Raw genomic sequence first — 16,094 nt, forward strand, 5'->3', positions numbered from 1 at the left:
ACAGCGTGGCCTGCCGCATGGAGCAGATGCCAAATTTTATGAAAGTCAGCAGATGAACCATGGGAATGTGGCATTGAATAACAATTTAAAGGACACTTCTAAGGAAGTAGAACATGAACAATGGCACCACTATTATTTTCAATTATAATGATGACTCAACATGAATTTAACAGTAAGGCGATGAGGTGATGCTCATCCACCTCTAAATTGACCAATCACGGACACTCTAGGACATAAGAGTTACGAATTTAGATAGATAAGTTAGTGAAAAGGGGTATAAAAGCGGACATTTGGGATAATGAAAAAAAGCTTGCTTTTCAACTTAATCTTTGCACCCCGAGATACTGTCGGTCTGTGCAATTTTCCTATGGCGCAGGGACTTTGACATTTTATGAACTTTAATTTTTAAATGGGTGCGAAGTCCTATGAGAGGGGAACATCGAGAGAGATAGAGAGGTGTTTCTTTGGGAACTATTCTGTTCTATGCTGATGTCTGCGTCTCTACATCTTGGTAATATGATTTGAATTATTTTCCTAAACTGTCATGCTAAAAAATGAATGTTTTAAATTTAATTTTTCTTTCAGGATTATTAATGCCTAACTGAATTTTTCTTAAAGTAAAATGTAGAGATCATGCTAGGAGATAAAATCTCTAAATAAAAATTTAATAAATGGAGAATTAAGCAGGTCTTGTTGTCCTTTAGTTAACTTTTACTAGCTGATCCATCGAAAATAAATGGTGGGGTGTTTTAAGTCTTTCCTTTAGAGATAAACCATGGTATTATAATTAAAACTGCAGATGTAAATAATGTATAAAAAATTAAGTTCAGACACTCCGCTATAGCCCGCGGCTCTCCTTTGGTCTTCAATGAATTCTCGGAGCAGAGTAAATGTGTGAATGAATGAATTGCAGTGTTATGGGCCCACTGGTGAGAAATTTGTGAATAGCTCCTTGGGTTAAGGTGATGGTTTATGAAGAATTTCTGGAGCCGCGCTGAGCCAGTAGCTATGTGTCGTCATGTCTGTAGGCTGGATCAAGTCGTGATTGAGATTATGGTGCCACCATCTGGCACATAGGAGCTGTTGCAGAATTTTTGGGATCCAGTTAGGCACCTGGGGAGATGCACAAGGTGGGAATTCTATTGCTACAGTATCCACCAGAAAGAGAATGACAGAACGTGTCACAATCTGAAGCACTCACCTTAGAGCCAGAACCTGTGGCATGGTATATGGAACTTCTGAACTGAGATCATCTCTCTTTATCCCTGACTCCTTGTTAAAAACAAAGTAATCACAGGCATCTAGGAAAGAGAAGTAGGGAAAGGGACAGGACAAGGAAGGCACATTTAGTTAAGAGACCATCACAGAAGGTCATTTAAGAGTCTCCTGTCCTCTCTGCTATCTTCTTTTCACTCATTCATGCTGTAAGACTAGCCCAGATCGCTTATGTTCATCACTCTAGAATGTGTTTCGAGAAAATGTATAGAAGTATTGCTCTCCATAGTTTGTCACACCCTAAATCTTGGAATAGCCTTAACTATTATTATACCTGTAATTCCCCTTTTCCCTTGTATTAAACAACATGCTTGTGAGTCCTTCCAAAACGGGTGTAAAGGACATTAGAATTATTCTTTGACTCTCTTTTTACCTCAATACACTCTATTTGTAATATTGATTTTCTTTGTACCTGTATTCTGCACAAGGTAGTGGAGACTGAAACATAATACTCTGTCTTCTATGTCCCAAGTATATATAGCCTTTCATTTTCAGTAAAAACTCCTCATCCACACATACAAACATACTAGTGTTGACTTCTCATACTTTCAGGATTATGGAATTTGAGAAGATTTGCATACGCAACGAACAAACTATAGTCTATATCCAGGGTAAGTAATATTCTAAATGGTGGCTGTCTCCAGTTTCTTATTGTTTCTTTCCTAATCTCTTTTTCCTTTAGCTCGTTCAACAGAGTAAGAACAATTAAACTAAGAAAAACTGCATTGCTTGTTGGGGGGCGCTGAGTGTTTCTGGTATTGTGGTTGAAGACGTCAAGCTAGTTCTGCAGAGACCTCAGAGAAGAGCCGCCTTCCAAAGAAAATAGATAAAAAGCGAGGGTAAAGCAGAAGGGGCATTGCTTAAATACTAAGCCATGCCCAAGATGGCTGCACTCTCATAATAATCTGAAGTGTACCTTTGCCCCAGTGCAGCAAACACAGTAGCGGTCCGTCCCCTGCCAAAGTGCGGGCAGGGCGGCCAGGACAGAGAAGGGAGGAGGGGAGGGTTTAGTTGCAAAAAATAAAATTTAAAAAAATGTACCTTAATGCTGCCTCCGCTGTCTACTGCACATCAGATCTTCCTGTTTCTGGCTCTGGGGCTAGGCACAGAGTCCTAGCCTGCCATGCGGCCAATGCTGAAGCTGCTCTTGCATGAGAGCAGCTTCAGGATTGGCCTGAGCATCAGCAACTTGTGCTCCCAGGCAGACTGGGAGATTGTGCCTGCTCTCTCCAGCCCCAGCACTGCAGCTGAGGCTGGAGAGAGCCTCACTGCACATGAGAAGTTTGGACCCGCCCTCAAAACCAGTCAGAGTCCTGGGGGCGTGTCCAGGGGATTAAAATGAAACTATAATAAAACAGGTTTAAAACCTGTTTTATTATTGTTGTATGTACTGGTGGTGGCAGGGGGGTGGCGCTCCTCTGCCCTAATGGAGCGGCCGCCGCTGAGCTAATACCCCTATCTAGATGGATCAAATGGAAACCTATGCACAAGGAGGCACTAGCACTACATTATGATTAGTAGTGTGTGAGGCTCTCTCCAAAAAGAAACAAGGAATGAGGCCTGTGAGTAAGTTATTTGTCTAGCACATATTCTGCTATTAGCATAACTTTGAATTCCCAAAGGAGCCTTTCAACCTAGGTATGTAAAATGTTACGTAAGGCATCTGTTTGTGGCATGTAGTGCTGTAGATTCTCATGCTATGCATACTCCTGCCATCTAGTGTTGAGCCCAGATGTTTACAATTTGTTTTTCTTCAAAGAAGTCTTTTGAGTCATGAAGTACTGTGACTCCTCCTCTTAGTGATAATGCGTATGGCCATCGACTCCATTGTTAGATTGTTTCCCACACAGCAGGTGAACATGGAATGCGTAGCGAAGCGGTATATAGAGAGATGTCCATGTATAAGAGGAAAAAGAGATAGCAAAAGGTACTGCAACAGCCACAGGCGTCGGGGGCCAAGGGTGGGTGCATGCAAATCTACCGCACTACATGCCACAAACTGATGCTTACATGGCAAGTAACATTATCCGTTTGAGGCAGGAGTGGCTGTAGATACACATGCTGTGCATAGACTGCAAAGCAGTCTTCCAAAAAGAAGTGGTTAGCCTGTGGGCATTACAGAAGACTGAAAGAGTATACAGAGAACTGCCTGACCAACATTAGCTTGTTGGTGGGCTAACACACCCACAGTAATGTTTTACAAAAGTGTGTGGTGTGGACCAGATAGCTGCTTTGCATATATCAGCTATAGGGATGTACCCCAGGAAGGCCATAGAGGCTCCTTTCTTCTGAGTAGAGTGTGCTGCAGAAGGAGTGGGTAGAGTCCTCTTAGCTTTAGCATAGCATAGCATAGCATGTGTGGGTGCATTTAACTATCCATCTGGCAATGCCTGACTTGGATAGATCTTTCCCTTTGTGTTGTTTGGAGAAAGCAACACAAAGTTATTCTGTCTTTTTAAATGGTCTGGTTCTATCAATGTAGTACATGAGGGCTCATTTTACATCCAAACTATAGAGAGCCCATGCCGCAACTAAATTAGATTGTGGGGGGAAAAAAAGGAAGGTCAATGGACTGATTATGGTGGAAGTGGGACACTATCTTGGGTGAGAATTGGAGGTTGGTGGGAGGATAGCCCTATCCTTATATACTTAGAAGAAAGGTTCTTCCAGGGTTGATGCCTGAAGCTCACGGACAACACCTGAGTGAGTGATAGTAACTACAAATGCCAACTCCCAAGAGAAAAACTGAAGGGGCAATAGTGGAGGGGCTCAAATGGAGGGCCCATGAGCTGTGTGAGTACAATGTTGAGATTCCATGGGGGTGCGTGTGGGTCCCAGAGAGAAATGACCCTTTTGAGACCCTCCGTGAAAGCTTTAATGACTGGTATTTTAAAGCTAGAGATGTGTTGTCTATTCTAAAGGTAGGCAGCCACTGTGGCCAGGTGTAATCACATGGAGGTAAAGTCTAGACCAGAAACCTGCAAGTGAAGTAAGTAACAGACAATGTCCTGTACTGTGTCTTTTTATAGGATCAATATCCTTTGAGTGACAGTAGTACACAAATCTTTTCCACTTGGGTGCATAGCAAGTGGGGGTGGTAGGCCTACGCATGTTTCCTTGAGAATGATCATGTATTCACGTTGAAGAATAAGATATCTAAATTCTTTGACTTCAGGATCCAGATCACAAAGTTGAGGGATCTGGGGGCCTGATTTCTCAGCGGTTCTGTGTGAGAAGGTCTGGCTTGTTGGGGATCATCTCGTGCGGAACCAGAGAGAGTTTGAGCACAGTCATGAACCATAAGTGCAGGCCCATGTGGATGACACCAAGGTGAGCGTGAGGGACATCTGCCGAGCCTCCGAACCACAACGGGAAGAAGAGGTATAGGAGGAAAACCCTAGGCAAATATCCTTGACCAGTTCATCCATAGTGCATTGCCTCTGAACTGTGGGTGTGGGAACCTGGAGGCGTAGTTTGGGCATTTGGCATTTTCTACTGTTGTAAACAGATCTATCTGTCAAAACCCATTTGATAAAGTAGTGGAGGAGGACTTGCGGGTTTGATTTTCCACTTGTGGACTTGTTTCCGCAAACCGCTGAGGAGATCAGCAAAATTGTTGTCCATCCCCAGAAGAACCTCTGCTAGTAAATGAATTTTGTGGTGGAGAGCCTGATGCCAAATGCTCTGGGATAGCTGAGACAGTTGTAGAGAGCATGTTCCCTTTCTTCTAAAGATACTACATGGCCGTCATGCAAGAACAACCTTGCCTATCAGGTGAGGGAGCAAAGCCTTCAATGCTAGGTGAACGGCTATAAGTTCCAGGTAGTTGATATGGAGACCCTGATGCTTGGCTTCCCACTGACCCTGGACAATTAGATCTTGTTAGTGTTCACCCCAACCCGTAAGAAAGGGGCCCTTTGTAACAATCCTCTGTGGAACTGGATCAAGGAAGGGCCATCCCTGTAAAAGGTTGTTGGTGTTTCACCACTGCTGAGAGCGGCAAGTGTGCCGGACGATCAACACTAGATTGTCCAAATGACCCTCCGCCTGAGACCACTGCTGTGCTAAGCATTCTTGCAAGTGACACATGTGAAGCCTGGAATGAGGTACTATGGCAATGCCGGAGGCCAGCATGCCTAGGAGGGGTATTCAGTCAACATATTGAGTTGGAAATGTCAACTTACACTAATATCGAGTTTTAAATATCGTGACACAGAAATATTGACTGCAAAAAGAACAGTTGATGGACAGAATGCAGAACAATGTAATACATTACCCCAGTACAGAGATCTGGGACTAAATCTATTGTTTTGTTTGCTCCCTATGCGATATGCAAATCAGTCTTGATCCTGCACTCAATGGGAACAGTCCAGCCCGTACTACCGGGCCAGGTCCTCCCTGGACTGGAAACAAGCATCCTAGGACCAGTCTTGGGAATTCACCCCTCATCAGTCAGGATAGCTTGACTCCAGTGGCATGGAGAGCACGGGACCCACGTCTGGGCAGACCCATCTTACTCAGGGTGGCCAATGCAAAAAGGACAGTAGATGAACAGAATGCAGAACAATGTCCTACTTTCAACCCAGTACAGAGATCTGGGCCTAAATCCATAGTTTTTTGCTCCCCATGCTATTCCAGTTTGAACCCAGCCATATGCAAATCAGACTAGATACGGTGCCTAATGGGAACAGTCCAGCCCAAACTGCCAAGCCAAGTCCTCCCTGGACTGGAAACAATCCTCCCAGGACCAGTTTTGGGGTTTCACCCCTCATCAGCCAGGATAACTTAACTCCAGGGGCATGGAGAGCACGTGACCGATGTTTGGGCATACCCGTCCCTCTCGGGGTGACAAATGCAAAAATAACAGTTGCTGGACACAATGCAGAACAATGTGAAACATTCATCCCACTACAAAGATCTGGGCCTAAATCCATTGTTTTTTGCTCCCCATGCCATTCCAGTTTGAACCCAGCCATATGCAAATCAGTCTTGACCCTATGCCCCATCCCGAACTGCCAAAATATCATCAGCAAGAATATTGTGGTCAAGAATATGGATTTTAAGTTAAGAAAAATCGATTTTAAAAATATAGAGGTTATTAATATCGTTTTCTATAATATAGTTGTTTGAAATATCGATTTTTAATTAGTGTTATGTATTTTAGTATATATTTTGAATGTATGTGACGTATTTATTCTGTAAAAGTATTGTTTATGTTTTTAATATATGTGTTAAGGTTTTAGTACTTATTCATTTTATTTTAATTACAATTTGCATTTTTTAGTTCCAAAGCGGGTTGTGGGTTTATAGGGCAATATGGTGGGGAGTAATTTAATTATAATAAATTAATGAATATTTTTTATTTCTAAATATTTATTTAATTGAGATTTTATAATGTTAATTGTGTTTTTTATTTTCTTGGGTAAATTTTAGGTGCGGGTTGTGGGGTTTATAGGGGTAAAGGGTGGAAAGTAATGTAATTAATCATTGGTTGTTAATTAACATTAATTAATTGAAAATTAATTATGGTAATTGTGTAATTAATTGTAGGTGTGGGTTGTGGGGTTTATACGGTGGGAATCTATTTATTTGTAATTAATTAACAACACTTTTCCTATTGTTGCACTCATTGGGGTGGGTATAGTAATTTTTACCCCTCCTCTATCCAATACTTTCCCTACTATCGCACTGACTGGAGTAGGAATAGTAAATTGCATCCCTCCGCTAACCAACACTTTCCTACTGTTGCACTAATTGAAGTGGGAATAGTCATTTTTACCTCAGGCCTTGAAGTTTAAAAAAATGCTATGACGCGGCCAGTGTTGACCGCGTCATAGCACTTTTTTTTCTTCAAGCCATGTTGCACAGCAGCCCCCATTGCTGTGCAATATGTCTAAAAAATATTAAACAGAGCAAAATAACACTTACATCTGCATGAGCTATTTTTTGTTTTTTGTTGGGAGCGGGAGGTTTGGAGGGGTAGTGAGAACTGTGGGGGGGGTCAGCACCACAATAGACATGGGGAGGGGGCGAGGCTGCAAGCAGCACAAGGAAGGTGTAAGGAGGAGGAAAGGAGCAGGTACACAACAGAGGTCAGGAGGAGTATGGGGGTGCAAATAACAAGAGGGAGGTGTAGGGGAGGATGGATGGAACAGTAAAAGTGGGGGGGAAAACAAATTAACGGGGAGACCCATGCATGAGCGGAGTCCTGAAAATAATTGGTATGAAAATCATACAACAAACCATGTAAAATATGATACAGTCTCTCCAAAATTCAAAAAAATGTTTCTGTTTAGCATGTGGCGCAGAGAAGTACTTATTAAAAGTGATAGTTTTGTTCAACTGGTATTCTGAACCCATGTATTTGAAAGTGCTTCCATACATGATAATTACGAAAAAAGAGTTTTAGTGAAATAAAACATTTGCCTAACATTACAAAGTATAAGCTGGGAAGCTGCGATAGATCCAGGTCTTCTGTTTTTACTTTGTACAAATCAGCTAGTAAATTAGTATCTATTAGTCTTTCCTTATGTTAAGGCTTTGTTTTTACTTCTAACTGCAGTTTATAGTGCAAACTCAACCCGGCCGAGCGCATTCCATGAACGCCAGTTACATTACACAAGTTCACATTAATTGTTTATAGGCTAGAAGAGATTAAGTGATTTGCCCAGAATCAGAGGATATTGAGCTGACACCGAGATTCAAACCTGGTTTCCCATTTCCACAGTCAGCAGACCTGACCGTAATTCCTCATCCTGGGTAGTGGAATGGAGGGAGGCAGAAGCCACATGAAAGCTCGACTCCTTATGGTCTCGAGGTTCCAAAAGGACCTTGAGCTGAGCCAGGGTCAGCGTTCAGGCTCAAGCCTGGCTCGACATTTTAGTGATGCGCCCACCTCTAGGGAACAGAAACACAACGGAGAGAGTGACGGGGTGGGAGGCAATAGTACGGAGGGTGGGAGGAGGGTTTGACAGGAGACACAAACTCCTACAGAGGTATGTAATAATTGTTTTTAATAGTCCTGCAGGAGGCTGCTGTCAATGGAAGGACACTTGCTACAGACAGGAAAAAGTACTTGGTCCATGCTCCAGGGCAGGGACAAACACTTGAAGACCCAGCAGGAAGTAGGAGGTGATGACCAAGAAGAAGCAAGGAAACAAGAGTGACCTTGAAGCCAACCAATAGTAAGTAACTTCGAGAACTCCACTGGCTCCCAGTCAACAAAAGAATCACCTTCAAGCTCCTCACACAAGCCTACAAAACCCTCCATGATGCAGGACCAGCATATCTGAACCATTGTCTCTCATTCCACGTACCCACCAGACACCTCCACTCTGCCTAGCTGGCCCTGGCCACCATCCCGCGGATCTGGAAGACCAGAACCAGAGGAAGATCCTTCTCCTACTTCGCTCCAAAGATTTGGAACACTCTGCCCCTCCACCTCGGGCAATCACCGTTGCTGACCCAATTCAGGAAGGATCTCAAGGCTTGGCTCTTTGACTGAACCCCTGTGCCTAGACGGATCAGCAGCCCCATTTCCTCCCCTCACAGTGCATTGAGACCCTCACGGGTGAATAGTCACACTTTACAAACCCCTCTTTTATTGATTAGTTGAAGTAAAAGTAAATAATGGGGAGGCTCTGAGCCTTTATTTAAGCATTTTTTTGTAAACAAAATATTTCGCTGACAGCACATACGCGAAAAGTCGAAAACTAAAAAAGAATAATTCAATCAACTTCTATTGCAGATGTCATTTGTTCCAAATAGTTTTAGGAAGGCATTACTGGAAAACTGTTCCCTTACGAAACGTAGGAAGCAGAAGAATTGCCCACAAAAAGTACTAAACTCAGTGCTTAATTTGAGCAGGAGCTTTCAGGGGCTCAGCACCTGCACTTCTTTCACAGGGCTGGGGCTACAATTTCTGACCCTGCAGATGGTGGTCTCAATATTAATTGTCCAAATTCAAAATAAAAAGAATAACATCAATTGCATGGTTTCTGGCTGGTAAATGTTCATAGACAGGCCAGTATACACCTGTCCAGGCAGGCATGATTGTTTATCACCAAGTTAGTGATGATGTCATCTCGCCGATCACAAATCCAAGAAGTCATCGACCAACTATATCTTGCATTCTATTTCCAGAGTCTGCTGCACCATGCCACTGCCTGAGCCTAAGCCTCCCATTGGATAATTGTAGCTGGGGGCTGGCTCAAGATGGAGTAGAGCCAAGGAAGCTGCGAGAGCGCATTTGGAACTTGGGAGTGAGGGCTCTTGAGGAAGAATAAACTAAAGTAAGTGTGGACTTTTTACTTTCTGTGTAGCCAGAGTAGCATATCCTGCAGCCCTTGCAATGCTGCTATCCTCAACGTGCTCGATGCGGTTGTGGCCCAACACAACTTTTGTGCGCCATGGCGTCACCTGTAGAATCTGTGCGCTGCACCCCAGCATGGTAATTGCTGAGAGTACGCGAGTCCAGTAGGCACCACAGCCATACTTACCGGCATTGGCAGCATTACGGCTGGGGACAATGCCTGTGCTGTAGCAGGCAGGGTCACAGCAATTGGATGCCAATGCCGTTGCCTTCCCTGGACCTACTAATAACAGGCAGCACTAGTAGTGACATCACCTGCTGTGCTCGAACAGCTACCTGTTCTGCAAATAACCCAGTTATGCTGCACTGATTAATATATGCAAAAAAAGAATTTTCATTTGGTGTACATTTTGTTTTTTGCACTCGGTGTAGGTAAGAAAGTAAAACACGCCGTCTTCTACGTATTTAGGAATGACAACAGGAAAACGCAGAGTTCAAAATAGCAGGGACATGTACAGGCTGACAGCAGACGTCACAGGCAGCAACAGTGTTATAGATAAGAGAGAGAGCAGGAGTAAAGAGGAGAAAGAAACAACAGGAGAGGAGAGAGATAAGACAGAGCTAAGTAGAAGAAAAGTAGAGCAAATCAGATATAAAGAGAAAGCAGCCATGATGTGAAGAAGAGAGCATTAAGAAGAGAGAGGATAGAATGAAAGGATGTAGAGGACAGGACAGAGGAAAAAAGCAGACAAATGATAAAATGGATACACAGCTTATAACTGCTAGAAGAGTGATCATAAAGAGCCAAGATTGAGGGAAGAGAGAGCAGAGCATGGATAAAAGTGAAGAGGAAAAAAGGCAGGGATAAAATGGATAGAGGGCAAATCAGAAATGCAGTGAATAAGGTAACACACCAGGTGTGACAAAGATGATAGAAAACAATTAGAGAGGTTAGAAGATAGACTCTTAGAGCAAAGACGTAGGGGATAGACAACAGATCAAGGTTAGAAGATAGAGACTGAGGCAGTGAGAGTGTTGAAAGTGGGGCTCACCGTAGGAAGAAGTTGCAAAATTTTCAGAACCTGCACTTTTTTTTTTACAAATTAAGCACTGACTAAACTGCAGTGGTCTGCCACATGTGCACAAAGTAAACCTCTTTTTGTCCAAAGTCTGTTGAAAACTTGCTAAAGTACTGCTCTATTGTTCTTTGCATTGTACCTTAACACCTTTAAGGTGCAGCAGCTGGACATATAATGTTAAATAAAAATAACAAGGAAAGGTGGAGGACAGGACTGTGGTGCAGACCCAAAAAATAACGAACACTAAGAGAATGCGTACTTTAACAAATGTGTTTTCACCCTGTTTAATTAGCGCCATTGACCTGAACCGATACGGTCACTCACTGAAAAGATCGTTTTCTCAGTGGGAGTGGTCATAATTTGCAATACACTCTCTTAAGATGTGGTTGTTGTAGGCAATGAGGCCGATTCATACATCTTTTCCTAGTCTAAGGTAGACATGTGCCTGATTAATTCAATGTGCACATGTGCTAACTGAGCACGAGTCAAAAAAAGAAAAAGTATAGCCTAGATGTGTGTGCTCTAATATGCGTAATGTATGCAACACCTGCAAACAACAAGCACCCTTGATTTCTAAATGGATGGGCAAATGTAGGAGTGGAAAATAGATGGATGGTAAATATAGTGCACACACCATAAATCAACTTTTTGGATTCTCACATTAAAAGACCAACTATCTATGCCGTTTACAAGATCTGCCTAGAAAGGGGCAGCATGTACGAGCAAAAGCAGAAATGAGTTAGTATAAAAATGTACAATGAGAAAAGCACAGGAACTGGTGAACTTTCCTCAATATGATATCATAGCATTAAAAAATGGCTGCTAATGTGGATTTTCCAAGGCTTAATGTAGGAAAGTCCTTATTTTATCAAAGACACAGAGGCCAGCATTAATCATTAGTTCCTTGCTATTTGATCTCATAGCAGCCAGATATTAAACACAATTTGAAACAGAACCACAACTCCCAGTAGTCTCTGAGGTAAGGACTTCAACAGTTTCAAATAAGTATTTCATCAGTACAATATACAATCGTAGAACATGCTGATTCCCTCTTCTTTCTTGGTGCAACAACTGTCAGGTTAGTTAGTTCAAGAATGGGATGATGAAGAAAATAAAGACAGCAAATAGATGATAATTGCAATCCAATTCTTACCTTCAATTGAGTAATGAGGGAGGACTGGGGGACAGTTGATTGCATGACAAGAACCAAAACAGTAATCAATACAAAACACAAAACAGACAGGATGGAAGAGTAGATGCAATATAATCTCTCATTGATATTATGCTTAGAGTTGAGATATTATTCGCCATTGTGTCTGTAATAAAATCAGGGATTTCCTACACTAAACCTTGGTAAATCTGCCTTTTATGTCACAATCAGAGGCCCCTATTATCAAACCATATTATTCACAGAAAAAGATGCATCATATGAGGGACAGGTTTGCAATAATAGGTTTTAGAAGTTGAAGCTGAGGGCCAATCAGCAACTCTCAGACTGTCTTTCAATCTAGCACCTGAAAATCTTTAGAGGTTATGGCTCCTCTGGACAAGTGTGCATTGTAAACCGAGGAACCTATTCCAGCCTGAGATTTGACACACTTAACCTATATGGATAAGATAGTAAAAAAAACAAGACTGAAATTGAAAGAAAAAACTGAAAACAATCTAAAGCCATATGAAAGATGTTCTAAGAGAAGCTATGTAAAGCTAATATTCTGTAAGATAACGAACAGCAAAACACGTTTGGGATAAGAAAGATACTGCATTAAGGAAAACATAGCCTTCCTTGTCTGAAAAATAGTTTTGTTTGTTTAAATCCAGAAATAGTAGACTGTCAAGTCAATAAATTCAGAGCCCCGACATTGGAAACCCTTTTAGATGAGATCAAGCTCAATAACATAGTACGTTTTGCTGACAATTATTTCAAAGAAAGCATATGATTCTGTGGCGAACAAACAATTAAGAACAATGCTGATATTCCACAAAGAGGAATATTTAGCAGAAGGAGGCATACTCATCCCTATTTTATGAAGAATTCTACAGATCAGAGGACGTTCAGCAACATGCTTTCCGTTGACTTGATTGTGATTTAAGAAAATTGCAGATCTAGGAATATTAACGGTTTCCTATGACTTTCCTGAAGATGGTACCAAGTTTTAAAACACAGAGCCTGAATCACAAAAGTAAACTTACACTTTTGAGTAGGTTTACTGTTTTTTGGTATTCACAAAAATGCAATTTAATATTAACTCCACACATAAGGTATGACAGGCCTATCTTTTTATGTGCGCAGTTCTCTGCTCCGACTGCTGATTCTACCAGTTGTAAAGTTACTATTAAATTGCAGTTTTCTGAATACCAAAAAAGAGTACGTTTACCTTTGTGAATCAGGCCCACAGCTATTGAGGATGTATCAGCTGAAAAGAGATTGGTATCTGACTCCAGACACCTGCAAGACAAGGAAGCCCTGGTCGATTAATAAACTAGGGGGTTTTCTTAAGCCCAGGAACTTTTGATTAGCTTTATAAAGTCCTATAAAAGGATACGCCCACTTCTCTCAAAACTTTTAATGTCATCATTTGTTGGTGTATAGTGAGATTAAATTGATCAAACAGATTTGATGGATTATGAAGGAGGTAATCCACGCGGGGAAGTAGAATAGGAATCCAACTGAAATTTACAATAGATCCGGATACCAGATCTGGGAAGGCCAAAATAGTTTTAAGATCACCAGAGATGACACTTCCCTTCTGAGCTTGATAAGACAATGCGAAATCAGTAGGAAAGTGGGAAGCCATGTTCCAAAGCTGGTGGAAAGCATTTGCTGCTAAAGATATCGGTTCTGATCTCCAGTTGCAGAAGATAAATAGGTGGTCGCTGAGTGTATAGGCAAAAAGATCTATTGGAAAAAAGACTCAACACTTTCTGAATTCGGTGGAAGAAAAGAGAGTGAATCTTCCAATCTCTGTAGTCTTGTGGATTATGTGAATTTTATACTGCTATCAAGTGTCAGTAACCAGGGAAGTACTCCGCAATTACGGACATGTGGTGAAAAAGACATAACTCCCAACACTTGCCAGATTTGCAAGAACTTTTGAATGAGTGCTCCCCATGTGATTGTTATATTGAATTTCCATGAAAGCTTCTATGCACAGAAGGACAGAACACAGTTGTAATTCTTTGTGAAAACCTGTTCTGCAAAGAAACCTGCAGGAAGAAGTTGTACACAATTGATATGCGTAGAGGAATCCTTCACAGACCATGTGCTGCCAGTTGGGAACTGGCCGTTGCTAGCTACTCTAACCAGGCATGGCATGATACTCTTATTATCAGAGGCAGAGCTGAACATTGCTCTTCAATTCCAAACCTAAAGGTGTTTCAGCCACTAAAGTGCTTCTGCTTTTTGTTTACAAATTTAGTGGACTTGGGTCTGAGTAATAGAGTTAATGTCTGAGGTGACAGATTTTGATGAGCAATGATGAGCCCTTGAAATACTGCTTGAATGTACAAGGGTAATAATTCCTCAGTACTTGTTGGGGCATATTCTCAAGGACTCATCGCCGAGTTATCGGCACTTTATCGCAGCCAAAGTGTCGATAAATCTATCACCCTATCCACAAGCTGGTGCTAACAAACGGTATCACCAGTTTTCCTGCAATAGCAGCTGCAAAAAACATCGCCACAGATGACCCCCGGCTACTACCAATCAATCAATTAATCAATTTAAGCTTATAAAGCGCCTGGTTGCACAAACCCGTGCGTCCCCGTGCTGAGACAAGGTCCCCTAACCAGGGAAAGGGAGACAGAGAAGGAATCAGACAATGGAATTATCAGATGGAAAGAGCCATGTCTTAAGCTTTTTCCGAAAAACCGTCTCAGACAGCTTCTAATCGGAGCTCCACGGAGAGCTTATTCCAGTAAGATGCTGCAAGGAACCTGAAAGAGCGTCCGCCCATCCTGGCTCTTCTGATAGCAGGTATGCGTAATTGTCCTGTACCACTGGATCTTAGACCTCGCATAGGAACATACGGGATAAGGAGATTGTGTAGGTAAGAAGGGCCTTTCTGCTGCAAGATCCGATGACTAATGCACATAGCCTTAAACAGGACACGTTTCCTCATCGGAAGCCAGTTTAAGGATTTGAGAGCCTTGCTGGATGACGCTCTCTTAGGGAGCATTAGAGCCAGACGTGCAGCCGCGTTCTGAATGTGCTGAAGTCTCTGAACGCACTTGGCGTTAGCCCCCAGGTACAGAACATTCCCATAGTCAAGCTATGTTATAAGGGCATGGACCAACGAATTTCTTGCTGACACTGGGAGAACGTCTAAGGTCTTGCGAAGTGTGCGTAAGACCCCCACACAGTTACCCATCACCCGCCTGCTGTGGGTTTCAAAGGACAGTTTAGAGTCCAACCAAATCCCCAGGTTCTTCACCTGATCTTTCGGGGATGGGGTCTGTCCCAAGGTGGATGGCCACCAGGCAGATGACCAAATCGTGGGGGTCTGGTCTATATTTAGAACCTCCATTTTATTACAGTTTAGCTTCAAACAGTTTGAGGCCATCCAGGATGCCAACTCCTGAAGACACAGTGTGAAATTCTGTGCTGCCTCTGCCGACTCTTGAGTCAGGGTAACCACAAGTTGTATGTTGTTCGCATATGACGCCACACTTACTCCAAACTTGTCCACCATCTCTGCCAGAGGGGCGATGTACAAATTAAAGAGAGTAGGACTAAGAATGGAGCCTTTTGGGACCCCCTGCTCAAGCTTGACACTTTCCGATAGGAAAGGTTTTTGTGACACCTGAAAGCAGCGGTTGGTTAGAAAGGATCGCAACCATTCCATAGCCTTGCGGCCCACTCCGCCCTCATGCAAACACCGCAATAGAGTGTGATGGGCAACAGTGTCAAAAGCGGCACTCAGGTCAAGAAGCACTAGTGCCGCCGTCTGTCCCGTATCCACTAAACTACGGATAAGCTCGGTGGATAAGAGCAAAGCTGATTCCGTAGAGTAAGTGGCGAGAAAACCAGACTGGGTAGGATGGAGTATGTTGAGATTATTAATATGCTCGCCCAATTGCATGTTAACCACCTTTTCATCTACCTTCGCAAAATAAGGCAAGAGGGAAATCAGGCGGAGATTCTCCATCTGATTTACACTTATGTTTGGTTTCTTTTTCAGTGGGATAACAATGGCCTCCTTCCATTTATTTTGAACTTTCCCAGAGGAAAAGGAGAGCTCCAGAAGATGTCTCATGTAGGGTTCCAATATAGTAAGACTCTCCCGCAGGATCCTTGGGGAAGCCGGATCTCTGGGTGAGTCAGACTTAATACTGGTTGCCACTGCTATAAGTCTATCTCCAATGGGTACCACAAAATCACGGAGACAGTCTGCCTCTGGGATCATGGAAATCCCTTCGCTACTGGCACT

This window comes from Lissotriton vulgaris, chromosome 2_1, assembly GCF_964263255.1.
Source record: "Lissotriton vulgaris chromosome 2_1, aLisVul1.2, whole genome shotgun sequence".
Classification (NCBI taxonomy): Eukaryota; Metazoa; Chordata; class Amphibia; order Caudata; family Salamandridae; genus Lissotriton; species Lissotriton vulgaris.